This window comes from Aotus nancymaae, unplaced genomic scaffold (genome assembly GCF_030222135.1).
Source record: "Aotus nancymaae isolate 86718 unplaced genomic scaffold, 86718_ANA_hifiasm-v0.15.2.pri h1tg000020l, whole genome shotgun sequence".
NCBI lineage: Eukaryota > Metazoa > Chordata > Mammalia > Primates > Aotidae > Aotus > Aotus nancymaae.
The window spans coordinates 50,910,639-50,923,727 of NW_026988432.1; positions in this window are offsets into that span (position 1 = coordinate 50,910,639).

The window sequence follows — 13,089 nt, forward strand, 5'->3', positions numbered from 1 at the left end:
ATACAGCACACTGATGGGTTTTGACTTTTTATCCAATTTGTCAGTCTGCGTCTTTTGATTGGGGCATTTAGCCCATTTATATTTAAAGTTAATATTGTTATGTGTGAATTTGATCCTACCATTTTGATGCTAGCTGGTTGTTTTGCCCATTAGTTGATACAGTTTCTTCATTGTGTTGATGCTCTTTACCATTTGGTATGTTTTTGGAGTGGCTGGTATTGGTTGTTCCCTTTTATGTTTAGTGCTTCTTTCAGGAGCTCTTGTAAGGTAGGCCTGGTGGTGATGAAATCTCTCAGCAATTGCTTGTTCATAAAGAATTTTATTTCTCCTTCACTTATGAAGCTTAATTTGGCTGGATATGAAATTCTAGGTTGAAAGTTCTTTTCTTTAAGGATGTTGAATATTGGCCCCCACTCTTCTTCTGGCTTGTAGGGTTTCTGCTGAGAGATCTGCTGTGACTCTGATGGGCTTCCCTTTGTGGGTAACCTGACCTTTTTCTCTGGCTGCCCTTGGCATTTTTTCCTTCATTTCGACCCTGGTGAATCTGAAGATTATGTGCCTTGGGGTTACTCTTCTTGAGCAATATCTTTGTGGTGTTCTCTGTATTTCCTGGACTTGAATATTGGCCTGCCTTGCTAGGTTGGGGAAGCTTTCCTGGATAATATCCTGAAGAGTGTTTTCCAGCTTGAATTCATTCTCTGTCACATTCAGGTACACCTATCAAATGTAGATTAGGTCTTTTCACATAATCCCATATTTGTTGGAGGATTTGTTCATTTCTTTTTACTCTTTTTTCTCTAATCTTACCTTCTCATTTTATTTCATTGAGTTGATCTTCAATCTCTGATATCCTTTCTTCTGTTTGGTCAATTCAGTTATTGAAACTTTTGTATGCTTCTCGAAGTTCTCGTGTTCTGTTTTTCAGCACCATTAAGTCATTTATATTCTTCTCTAAGCTGTTTGTTCTCGTTAGCATTTCATCAAACCTTTTTTCAATGTTCTTAGTTTCTTTGCATTGGATTAGAACATGTTCTTTTAGCTCAGAGAAGTTTATTATTACCCACCTTCTGAAGCCTGTTTCTGTCAATTCATCAGACTCGTTCTCCATCCAGCTTTGTTCCCTTGCTGGTGAGCATTTTGATTTCTTGGAGGAGGAGAGGCGTTCTGGTTTTGGGTGTTTTCATCCTTTTTGTGCTGGCTTATTCCCATCTTTGTGGATTTATCTATGGTGGTCTTTGTAGTTGGTGACTTTTCGATGGGGTCACTGAGTGGACATCCTTTTTGTTGATGTTGTAGTTGTTTCTTTCTGTTTTTTAGTTTTTCTTCTAACAGTCAGGCCCCTCTGCTGTAGGACTTCTGGAGGTTCACTCCAGACCCTGCTTGCATGGGGATCACCTGCAGTGGCTGCAGAACAGTAAGGATTGCTGCTAGTTTCTTCTTCTGTTATCTTTGTCCCAGAAGGATACCCGCCAGATGTCAGCCTGGGCTCTCCTTTATGAGATGTCTCATTGGATACATGGGAGTCGGGGAGCTGCTTGAGGAGACCGTCTGTCCCTCATAGGAATTCAAGTGTTGAGCTGTGAGCCTCATTGTTCTTTTCAGAGCTGCTGGGCAGGTACATTTAAGTCTGCTGTAGTGGAACTCATAACTGCCTTTTTTCCCAGATGCTCTGTCCTGGGAAGATGGGGCTTTATTTGTAGGTTCCTGATGTGCTGCTGCCTTTTTTCAGAGATGCCCTGCCCAGCAAGGAGATAGCCTAGTCACAGTCTGCCAGCAGAGGCGTTGCTGAGCTGCTGTGGGCTCTGCCCAGCTGCTGTGTGAACTCCCTTGTGGTTTTGTTTATAGAGGTATAGTTAGCACTGCCTTGGTAATGGCAGTCTGCCTCAGTAATGGCGGACTGCCTCAGTAACAGTGGACTGCCTCGGTAATGGTGAACTGCCTCATTAATGGTGGACGCCCTTCCCTTGACAAAGCTGGACTGTTCTGGGTCCAGCTGCGCTTGCTGCAAAACTCTTAGTCCAGAGCGTTTCAGATTGCTGGTCTCTGTGGGGGTGGGACCCACCAAGCCAGATCACCTGGCTCCCTGCTTCAGCCCCGTTTTTTTCAGTTGAATGGGTGGCTCTGTCTCCCAGGTGTTCCAGGCGCCAGTTGAAATGGCTGCCCAGATTTGTGTGAGTTTTTGTGCAGAGTTTTGTGTGAGTTTCTGTGCCAGCTGAAAATAGCTGTGCTAGAAATTCATGGCACTTTTCAGCCTGGGAATCTCCTGGTCTGTGGGCAGTAATAACTCGTTTGGAAATGCAGTGATCACTCACTCTCTGTGTTATTCTCACTGGGAACTGCACTCCAGAGCTGTTCCTATTCAGCCATCTTGGATCCTCCTAAATAATCATTTTTAATGGAGTTGAAAGGATTTGAATTAAGGTGGGTACAAAAGGCTGCCTATCACATAGTATGTACTCAATAATCAATTTCAGCTATTATTATTGTCATCAGAAAGAATGAAAAAAATCTCTAGTTTAGACCTCTAACCCTCTATGAGTAGATCTTTCTTTGAAAATTTCACCTTGCCTTGTTTCATTTGTATCTGTAGAGTCACTGTTCTTATCAGGAGAACCATTATGCACAGCTAATTTCAGGTTCATGAGTTCTTAAGCACAGTAGGAAACTAATAAATCAATTAAACATATATTTCATAAGAGATTGCTGTATTTATATGTGCATACATAAATATAATTTTAAGAATGAAAGGTAGCTTGTCATGAGTAGCTTATTTTATGAGATAAAAAGAAAGGGAAATAATAAACAATACTTCAAAATGCATTTCTATGTAACAAACTCTCTTGAAATTCCACAAGATCTTGTGGTTCTCTGTATTACATTAAAAAAGAATATCAGATAACAAGATGGCTGGCCACAATGTGGGATATACTGTTGGAGCAAATTGTCCAGTGTTTTGAAAGGAAAGGAGAAGCCTTCTAGGAATTTCTCATCACAGAGAATTTACACTGAAGGAATTTGCCACGGTGTTTTCTGAATAGCCTTAGAATTTTATATTGGATTTAAAAATTGGGTTAGTGAGGGAGTGGTTCCTCAGAATGAAGCTTTTCCAAGCTCCCTCTTACTTTGTTTTTGCCTGGGGCATTATTTTGTGTTTGCCAAGACCAGCTGCTTCCTCGCTAGCCAGGTTTCCGTTTAGTGGCCCAGGGCTGCTTCTCTGATGTCGGGGAATTTGCCCCTCTGAGGTTGAGCCGGGCAGCTGCGTGTCCCCAGGCTGGGCGAGGGGGCTGAGCTGCCTGGAGGCCTGGATGGCTGCATTCAGCTGCTGCACTTTCACCGGTATCTCTTCGCAGATCTTCAACAAATGTGACCTCTGCCAACCTTATCTGAGCTCATCAGCTCTGCTGCCTCTGGGACCCAGGCGGGAGACAAAGGGGGCTGGTTCAGCATTGGATGCCAGCTATTTTTTTCCACATGGTCTCTGGGAACAGTTACTAATCATATCAGACCCTAAAACGATTTAAGCCTTTCCTATCTACTAAGCACGTGAACTATTGCTGGCACAAACAAATCCCAAACTATCTCAACATGATAACACACACATTTTTAAATTTTAGTGTAAAACATGCCATTAATCAACCATCAACAAGTATTCATTCATTTTTTATGTGCTGTGCTCTGTGATGTGGGGGAGACAGAGCAGAAAGCTCAGCCTTCTCTGAAAGAGTAGGTTGGATCATTGTGAGTACAGCTGGTCCTCCACCCTTCCTGGATGGACCCCTTCATTACAGAAATGTTGTTAGGGGTTGAATTGTGTCCCCTGACATTTATTTGTTAAAATCCACACTTCTCCCCTCCCCTGTACCGTAGAATGTGACTTTATTTGGAAATAGGGTTGTTGCAGATGCAGTTAGTTCAGGTGAGTCAAACTACAGCAGGGTGGCCCCTAATCCAAAATGACTGTTGTCCTTATAAATGGGGGAAATTCGGACACAGACATGCACACAGGGAGGATTCCGTGTGGACACTGAAATTGTGCTGTTCTAAGCCAGGGAATTGTCAGTGCTGGAAGAGAGGTGAGAGCAGACCCTTCCCCGGTGTCTTCAGAGAGAGCAGGGCCCTACTGACACCTTGATTTTGGACTTCTGGTCTCCAAAACTGGGTGACAATACATTTGTGTCTTTTAAGCAACTATTAGTGTTACTTTGTTATGGCAGCTCCACCAAACTAATACAATTGTGAGGCAGGTGTCCACCCATTTTTACTGGGGAAAACTGTCAGCTGGCCACTGACTTGGATGCACAGTCTGGGCAGCCTCTTCTCCATTCAGCTGATGCTCAGCCCAAATGTCACCGCTGAGACGAGCCTTCAGGACTGCCTTACCTAAGCAGGCCCTGCTCTCTCCATCCCAGCACCTTGCTTCACTTCCTCTCTGACTTGTCAAAAAAACCTTGCTTATTTTTCTTGATTTTTAAAAACTGTCTATTTTTCACACCAGAGCTTATGCTCCAAGAGGCTCCTGTCTGTTTTGCCCTGTGCTCAGCACATAGTAGGTGCTCAAAAAATACTTGTTGCAAGAAGAAATAAATGAAGGGGTAAAGCTTCATTTGGGAATATAAATTTTCATGTGTAGCCAGCACTGCGCTTCTGGGCACTGCCGATCCCACCCCCTCCCACCTCCCACTTCTTTCTTTTTCTCTCTTTTAGGGCTGGGAGCAAGTGACTGGGCTTGCTGCGTGGACACAGACGACACGAGCCTGGGTTGCTCTTGCCCTGCTGGGGATGAGCGTGGTTTTGTTTGGTTCCGCACTTCAGTTGGTCTCTGAGCTGCAGAGGACAGTGGCCGGTCAGCTCTCAGTCCTGCCTTGCCAGCCTCCTGGAGAGGAAAGGCAGTGGGAGGAAACTGGACGTACCAGCCAGGCTAAGGACGAAGGCCTCAGGACCCCCACGTGGAAGAAGCCCGCGGAGGAAGGAGGTTGTTACAGATCTGCCTTTCTGTGTTTACAGAGTCCCTGGAACTTTCAGCTTCGCACCCAGGCTTTGGAGTCCAAGAGGAAGGGGCTGCCGGGCCCCTGGGCGGTGTAGGCCCAAGAGTGCAGGCTGGGGGCAATGTGTGGGCATATTTAAGCCAGCCAGACCCTAGAAAGTGAGGAGGGGCAGTTGTGGGAGACTCCACCTTCCTGCCTTTGAACCTTCAGACAAACCTAAAAGGGACTCAGAAACACTATTTGGTCATGGAATGATAATGTGGCTGTGTTTGTGTTCACCAGCTAGTGAGATACAGAAGGGTTGGACTAAAATGACAGGCAGTGGGCGGAGAGGCCTCCTGAGGAAATTCTTCAGATAAATACTTCTGGGATAAGATCCTCAACCAGGCGTGAAAGTGGGAACGGAGAGGGAGAGGTTTACATAATAGTTGACTATATGTTTGTAGCTGCTTAAAGGCTGTTTTTTATTTGTATGAGATTTATGTTTTATCTACTTCCAAAAAGGATTGGAGGGGATGACTAGTTGAAGGTGAAAGATGAGTTAGGAATGACTCCCAAGTTCTCAAGCCTGAGTGATGGAGAAAAAGAGGGCGTCACTATCGCAGGCAGGAAGAAGGGCTGGGAGGAGAAAATATTTGTGAGCAGACAATGATATGTTCGGTTTTGGATTTGTCACCCTTTAGGTGATGAAGAGACATTCAAATGGAAGCGTCTACTAGACTGTTGCAAACATGTTACTCAAAGAATCCCTATCTTTGATAAGCAGGGTGTCTGCAAAAACAAATCTATGTGATTAGTACAGAAATAGGAACTCCTTCGTTTATAGCTGTAGCTATTGTTTGCTTCTCACTGCTTTTAGTATCATATCTTTGCTCCAAAGGAGTTGTAATTTTGAGTATCACATGCATGTATGAGCACACACACGCACAAGAACACGCACACACACACACACACACACTCTCACACAAACACACAAAGCCTGTTTTCTGCAGTTGTATCCCTGGGTTTTGATGCTAAATTGCTCAAAGTTTTGCTTTCCTGTGTCCTGGGAGAGCCCTTTGGTTTTCTGTGTTGTCTCCCTGCAGCCACTCGCTTTGGCTCCCCGACAGGCACTTCCGTGTACCCTTCTGTGATCTCTCCCTTGTTTGTGTCTTGAGTAGCAGAAATGCATTCCAGCAAGACTCACCCCTTTGCTGTGACAGATTGCTACGCTACAGAGCCCATTCAAGTAACTTTTCTTCTGCCTGCCTGCATTCCCAGAGAAGCTTTTAGTGTCCTCTTTGGAAAACCACACGAAACAATGTGAGCTATCCAGAGTAAGAGCTCAGCAAATGAGCACCAAGTTAGGACTTAGAAGCAAAATAAAGAGGTTATAGCCAGGAGAAGTTTCCAAGGTTGCTGATGTGTAAAAATGTCTAATTGGCAAGTGTCTTCTCCTTAAAGACTCAGAAGAGGGGGTATTGATCTATTACTGCTCTCTAGAATAGATTCTTTCATAGAATCCAAGACAAAGTTTTATTTTTATTTTCTGTCTCTGTGTGTGTGTGTCAGAATTTAGAATATATTAACTTTCACTAGTACTGAAATATTTCACTAGTACTGAATAACTCTCTTTGCTTTAACTGGGTCCTCCCCAAAATATATTTTCCTTTTCTGTTTCTAACTCTTTATAAGCATAATTTAAAAATTACACAAGTAAAACAACCAAACAAATAGAAGGATATAGGATAAAGCTTTTATCTTCTCCTGCTCTTGAATTCTATTCTTTTCTCTGGAGGTAGCATGTGAATAGTTTGATATGTAGCCTTCCATGCCTTTATTCTGTATATTTAATTAAATACATGCCTGCAATGCTCTGCCCAGCTAGTCACTTGCTGATCACCCAGTTCATTTCCTCAGGGAGGGCGTCTCTGATGACATGATGTAAATGAGCTCCTCTCATTACCACCTTTTGCCTGTTACTGTTTTGGTTTTCCTCCTGGCATGTATTACCATCAGTAGTAGGCAGAATAAAACTTCCTTCTTTACAAAGATGTCTGTGTTCTAATCCCTGAAACCTGTGAATGAATATGTTCTCTTCTGCGGCAAAGGGGACCAAATGTGATACAAGTGAAAGCATGAATCCAAAGGAAGGGAGATAAAATCCTGGATTATCCTGATGGGTCCAATCTAATCACACAAGGCCTTAGAAGTGGTGAACTTTTCCTGGCTGAGTCAGAGAGAAGAAGGGCAAGAGATTCAGAGTATGAGAAGGACTTGGTCTGCTACTGCTGGCTTTCAAGATGCAGGTGGGGACACCAGGCAAAGGATGCAGGTGGCCTCTAGAAACTGGGAATGGCCCTTGGCTGACAGTCCTACAACCACAAGGAACCAAATTCTACAACAGCTTGAAAGAGCAAGGAAACATATCTTTTCCTAGAGCCTCCAGGAATGCTACCCTTTCTGGGCAAAACTCAGATTGAATGTCTGACCTACAGAATTGGGAGATAAATTTGTGTTGTTTAAGCTGCTAAGTATGCAATAATTTGTTCTGACAATAATGCAAAACTACACACCATTTAAATTATTTTGGTATTTTATTGTTGCTTGTTTGTTTATTGTCAGCCTGCCCAATAGAATGTGAACTCCAGGAAAGAGAGACTTTTTCTATTTGGCCCACTACTTTATCTCTACTGGCTAGAACAGTTCCTAGCATGTAGGAGGTGCTAATTTTGTTGTTGTTAAGTGAAGAAATGAATATGTAGTGTGTACGTGTTTGTATATGAAATCAGGTTACATGTATTATCTTTTGCCTTGTTTTTTACACTTAATGATTTATCTTAGATGTCTTTCCATTTAGTTCCTATAGCTATAGCTCACTCTTTTTAACTGTGATACTACATACAATTTATCATTGGATATATATCATTTTTGTTAACCATCCTCTTATTGATGGACATATAAGCTGTTTTCAGTTTTTTACTTTGCACATCTCTGGGCACATGTCCAAATATTTCTATGAGATAGAAATGAAGTTTCTGGGTCAACACATAAGTTTTTTTAAGTTTGATGGATATTGTTAAATTGCCCTCTAAAAATTCTTTGCCAAGGGACATCCCCAATAACCGATTATGAGAGAAAATGTTTCCCAGCACTCTTGGTAATGTTAGTTTTATAAATCCACTTAAAAAACAATGACTGGTAGGTAAAAATACCTTATTGTGTTTTAGTGTTTGCATTTCCCTGATACTTACTAATGTCGAACTGCTTTTCTTAAATTCTTTTTCATTGAATTAGTCTCTTGTATCAGAATTTAAAAATCAATCCTGACTATAGCATTTACTAACTGTATAGCTCTGGGCAAGTTTCTAAATTTCTCTTTGTCTCAGTTTTCTTGTCTGTAAAATGGAGATGATAATAGCATCTGATCAAAAGAATTACTGTGCAAATTAATAGCGTTAGTAGATAAAAGGTACTTAAGATATTGCCTGGCAAATAGGATCCTATTAATCAATATCAATTATATCTTTGTTCATTTTTTGTCCCTTTGGTTGCTTTATTATTGATTTATAAAAACTCTTTATATATTATAAAAATTATTGTCTGAAATACATTTATTGCAAATATATTCTTTTTTTTTTTTTGAGATGGAGTTTCGCTCTTATTACCCAGGCTGGAGTGCAATGGCGCGATCTCGGCTCACTGCAACCTCAGCCTCCCAGGTTCAATCAATTCTTCTGCCTCAGCCTCCTGAGTAGCTGGGACTACAGGCATGCACCACCATGCCCAGCTAATTTTTTGTATTTTTAGTAGAGATGGGGTTTTTCACCATGTTGACCAAGATGGTCTCGATCTCTTGACCTTGTGATCCACCCGCCTCGGCCTCCCAAAGTGCTGGGATTATAGGCGTGAGCCACTGTGCCTGGCCTCAAATATATTCTTTAAGTTGCTTGCCTTTTAGCTGTGGTTCTGATGTATTTCATCTTAAAGAATTTTAAAATTATTTCCAATCTGTCCATCTTTTTCTTTATATAGACTATATATAGTCACAAAAGTATAAAAGAATTCTCCCATATTTTCCTCTACTATATTTCTATTTTTTTTATGTTTAGTTCTTGAATTGCCTTGAGATTTATTTTTGTATATGGAGTGATGTAGGAATCAAGTTTTCTTCCAAAGTAAAGACATAATTTCCCCAGTGTCATTTATTGCATATATTTCTCCACTGATTTAAAATACTTGATTGACTGTATGTATTAAATTCACATATATATGAGATATTTTGTATTTATTCCTCTCTATTTATTTATTTTTTAAATCGGGAGCATACGCCTTCCCAAATACCACATGATTTTAATTTGTATGACTACATAGTATATCTAATACTTGGTAGCACAAGTTCGCATTGCTATTTTTTCTCTAAATTTTCTTGGATATTTAAAAACCCTTTCTCTTTTATATGAACTGTATTATCAGTGTGTTAAGTTTATTCTGGTTGTTTTTAATGTATGGGTTAATTTGGGGAGAAGTTTTACACATAAAATATTGAGCCTTTTAGCATATTATGACCTAAACTTAGCATTTTTCTGTTATCATGATAAGGGGCTTTGTTCATTACATTTCTAAGGGGACATTGTTGATAAATGAAGATGCTAGTGGTTTATGTGTATTGATCTTGTATCTGGCAATCTTATTTATCTCTTACATTAATCAAAACAGTTTTCCAGTTGAGTCTTTTAGATTTCTGGGTAGATAATAGCATCATATAAAAATAATTGCAGTTTTGTCTCTTTCCAATTTGCCATCTCATTTATTTTCTGTGACTTCTTCTATCGGCCGGGACCACTGGTATGATCGTCATACTTGATGACATGATTTCTTATCCTTTCCTTGACTTAAATGGAAAAGGTTTTATTTTTCTCCTTACTTAACTCATTTTGCTCATGTATAAATAGATTTTTAAATTTTCTGTGGCCTGTTCAAAGAGATACCCTTCTTTACTCATTAGAGGGAATGTATGCCAGGAAGTAGATATCTTGATATAAAAAACTGAAAATAGGTTTGTAAAGAATGTGCTGTTTTGTACAGTGATCTAGGGAGGAAGACGGGAGGGATAAAGTATAAGAAAAACAGGATGAAAAAGGAGAGAAGAGATAAGAGAGGGAGACTACTGAAGCAAAACAAACCAAAAACAGGAGCGTGTATGTTCCTAGACTTCAGTGGTAGAAACAGTGGCCGGACTGCTTTTTACCCGATAGGTGGAAGAAAGGACATGTTTGGCAGGAGGAAGGAAAGGAAGATGATGGGTATTAGGTATGCATGGTTATGGTGGGCATCAGGATTGGAGTGGAATAATGAGTAAAGCCTTAGCAGCAAAGCTGTACCAACACAGTGTTGGAAACTCTGTGCCAGCCCAAGCATTGACAGTGCCCTACTCAGACACCACTTGACGTTGATGTGGCACAAATGCGTGGCTGCAGTACCGTCAGCTGTGTGCTTAAGATGGGGTGTGCACGTTTGACCTACAGAGACCGCCTTGGGGTTGTCAAGACATTTTCCTTCCTAGAGTCTATTTGGCAGGCACCGCCCTCTCCACCAGTCTGCATCATAACATATTATAGAAGGCATTAGAATGTTCTGCCAATTTGCACCTTTCCCCATGCAGGTAAGTTCCTTGTAGAAAGATAAGAATTTTCCTGTATAAATAAAGACAGAATAGCCAGAATTCCAGTTTCCCTCTGCAGCACAATCCTATATCACAGCATATCTTATATGCCACGGCCCCTCTCCAAAGGTGCCAAACATGACACCCAAATATTTCCATGTCCACATTATTTTAAGAGTCTTTGCCTCATAATCGCTTCTTCTTACCTTTAAACTATTTACTAAGAAAATAGTTATTTTAAAAATGGCAAGGTGTTTTTTCTTTGACTCTGTTTCTCAAATAAATCTCTATTAACAAGTTTTCTTCTCCAGAGCTGGCACTCTACTTTGCAGTATCTTTATCATAGCACTTAGGTGCCATTAATGTCAGTTGCCCTCCTAGACCGTGTGGTCTCTGAACGTAGACACTGTGTATTTCCTTCATTCATTCTTAACACAGCGCCTGGCATGGAGAGGATGAACAATACATTTGTTGGATAGATTAGTATGTGAAAGAAATGAGCAAGATAGCATATATAGATGTAGTTTTCTTAGTCTCAAGATAGTAGTAGAAGTGGGCTGATCATGGCAAACATGAAGATGGAGGAAAAAGTTCTGCCAAATAGATTTTAGTAATTTTGCTTAATAAGACTTATGTGATTAGTCATGTGAATATTCGTTGATACCAATTGATAATGTCACAGAGTATATCATCATCATCATGAGCAGCAGCAGCATCGTCACCACTAGATTATTTTTCAAAGCACAGGAGCCCAAGTAATGATGCTTAACTCATTATTTCTCTCATTATTCCTGTGAAATTGTAGGTGGCAGGGCATTATTTACTTCTAGGCTCTGTGTGTCTGGGAAGTTGTCCTTCTTGGTGCAGAGCTGAGCAGATTCTCCTTTTGCCTACAGTCCTTTGTGTGTAGGCATCACACCAGCTGAAGAGCAGAGTCCTTGCAAAGAGGCCAGAGGTCACCTGGCTGCTGACAGAGAAGCCTCTCTGGACTCCTTGAGGAAGGGCACAGGGACGCTCCCAGGGAGGGGTGGCAGCAGGGAGACTGCCTATGCATTTTTAGGCACCAGTTCCCCTCTTCTCCTGCTCTGGCTGGTTTCCTTTTAGGGCCTCTGGGGCTCCAGAATAGATATGTGAGCACCACATGCTGCTAGTCTCTGCTTAAACCCGGGAGGCTCCTCCTTATTCCCCAGAGAGCTCTTGGGAGGGAACAAAGGAGAAGGTGCTGCGTGCTCTTTCTTAGTGGGGAAAACGAAGCAGGATTAAGATGAATACAGCATGTAGGGAGAAAGCCTAATATCCCCAAAGACAGATTTTAGACTCATAAAGTCTACACTTGAAGAAAGTTACCTTATAAATAAATTGGGTTAATCCCCTTATTTTACAAAGAAGAGAATTGATACCTAGAAATCTCACAGTGGTAAAATCAGGAGTAAAACTCAGAGCCCCTGGTCCAGCACTCATTTGGTTATAGTGACTTGGATTAAATTATTCAGTTAATCATTAAAATTCTTTGGTTATAAAATTTACTTACAACTTTTGAAGAAAGCAAGGGACAGCTTTATTTCTAATCCAAGAATAAGCACTACGTTTTCAAGATGTAGTTTTGTGGAAGCTGGTATTTTAGTTACTCAACTATATATATACGATAAATATATATAATAAATATATACACATATATAATAAACACACACACACACACACACACACACACACACACACACACATATATATATTTTTTCCTGAGACAGGGTCTCATTCTGTTGTACAGAGTGGAGTGCAGTGGTGCAATCTTAGCTCACTGCAACCTCCACCTCCTGGGTTCAAGTGATTCTACTGCCTCAGCCTCTCAAGTAGCTGGAATTACAGGTGCCCGCCACCATGTCCGGCTAATTTTGCGTACTTGTATTTCTAGTAGAGATGAGGTTTCACTGTGTTGGCCAGGCTGGTCTCGAACTCCTGACCTCAGGAGATCTGCCCACCTCAGTCTCCCAGAGTGTTGGGATTACAGGCGTGAGCCACCGCACCCGACCCACTCAATTATACGTTAGTCATACTTTTCCAAAAGAAGTAGGAACACTGGGTCAGCAGATCAAAATGATGTATTATTTGAGCATGCAATCTTAGAAAGATGTGGCCACACGGAGAACAGAGATCAGGCATTGGCCGAGCTGGATGCTGGAGCAAATCTGCCCCAGCTTTTTGTGGGGCCATCAGATGCTGTTCAACTCTGGTAGCTTGTCTGTAAAATCCTTTCCTTCCCCTGTGGGATCATGAAGACCTCACTTGAGACAAGAGATGTCAAGGGTTTTTAAACACACTTTCTCTATAGAATGGCGTTACTTCCTATTTATGTTAAGATGCAGAGCTATTAGCTCGAGAGGTATTCCTGAGGACTTTGTTCCAAAGTGCAAAATATTAGCTCATTTGTATTGCTGAGAAGATAAGTCTTCTCAACTGTTG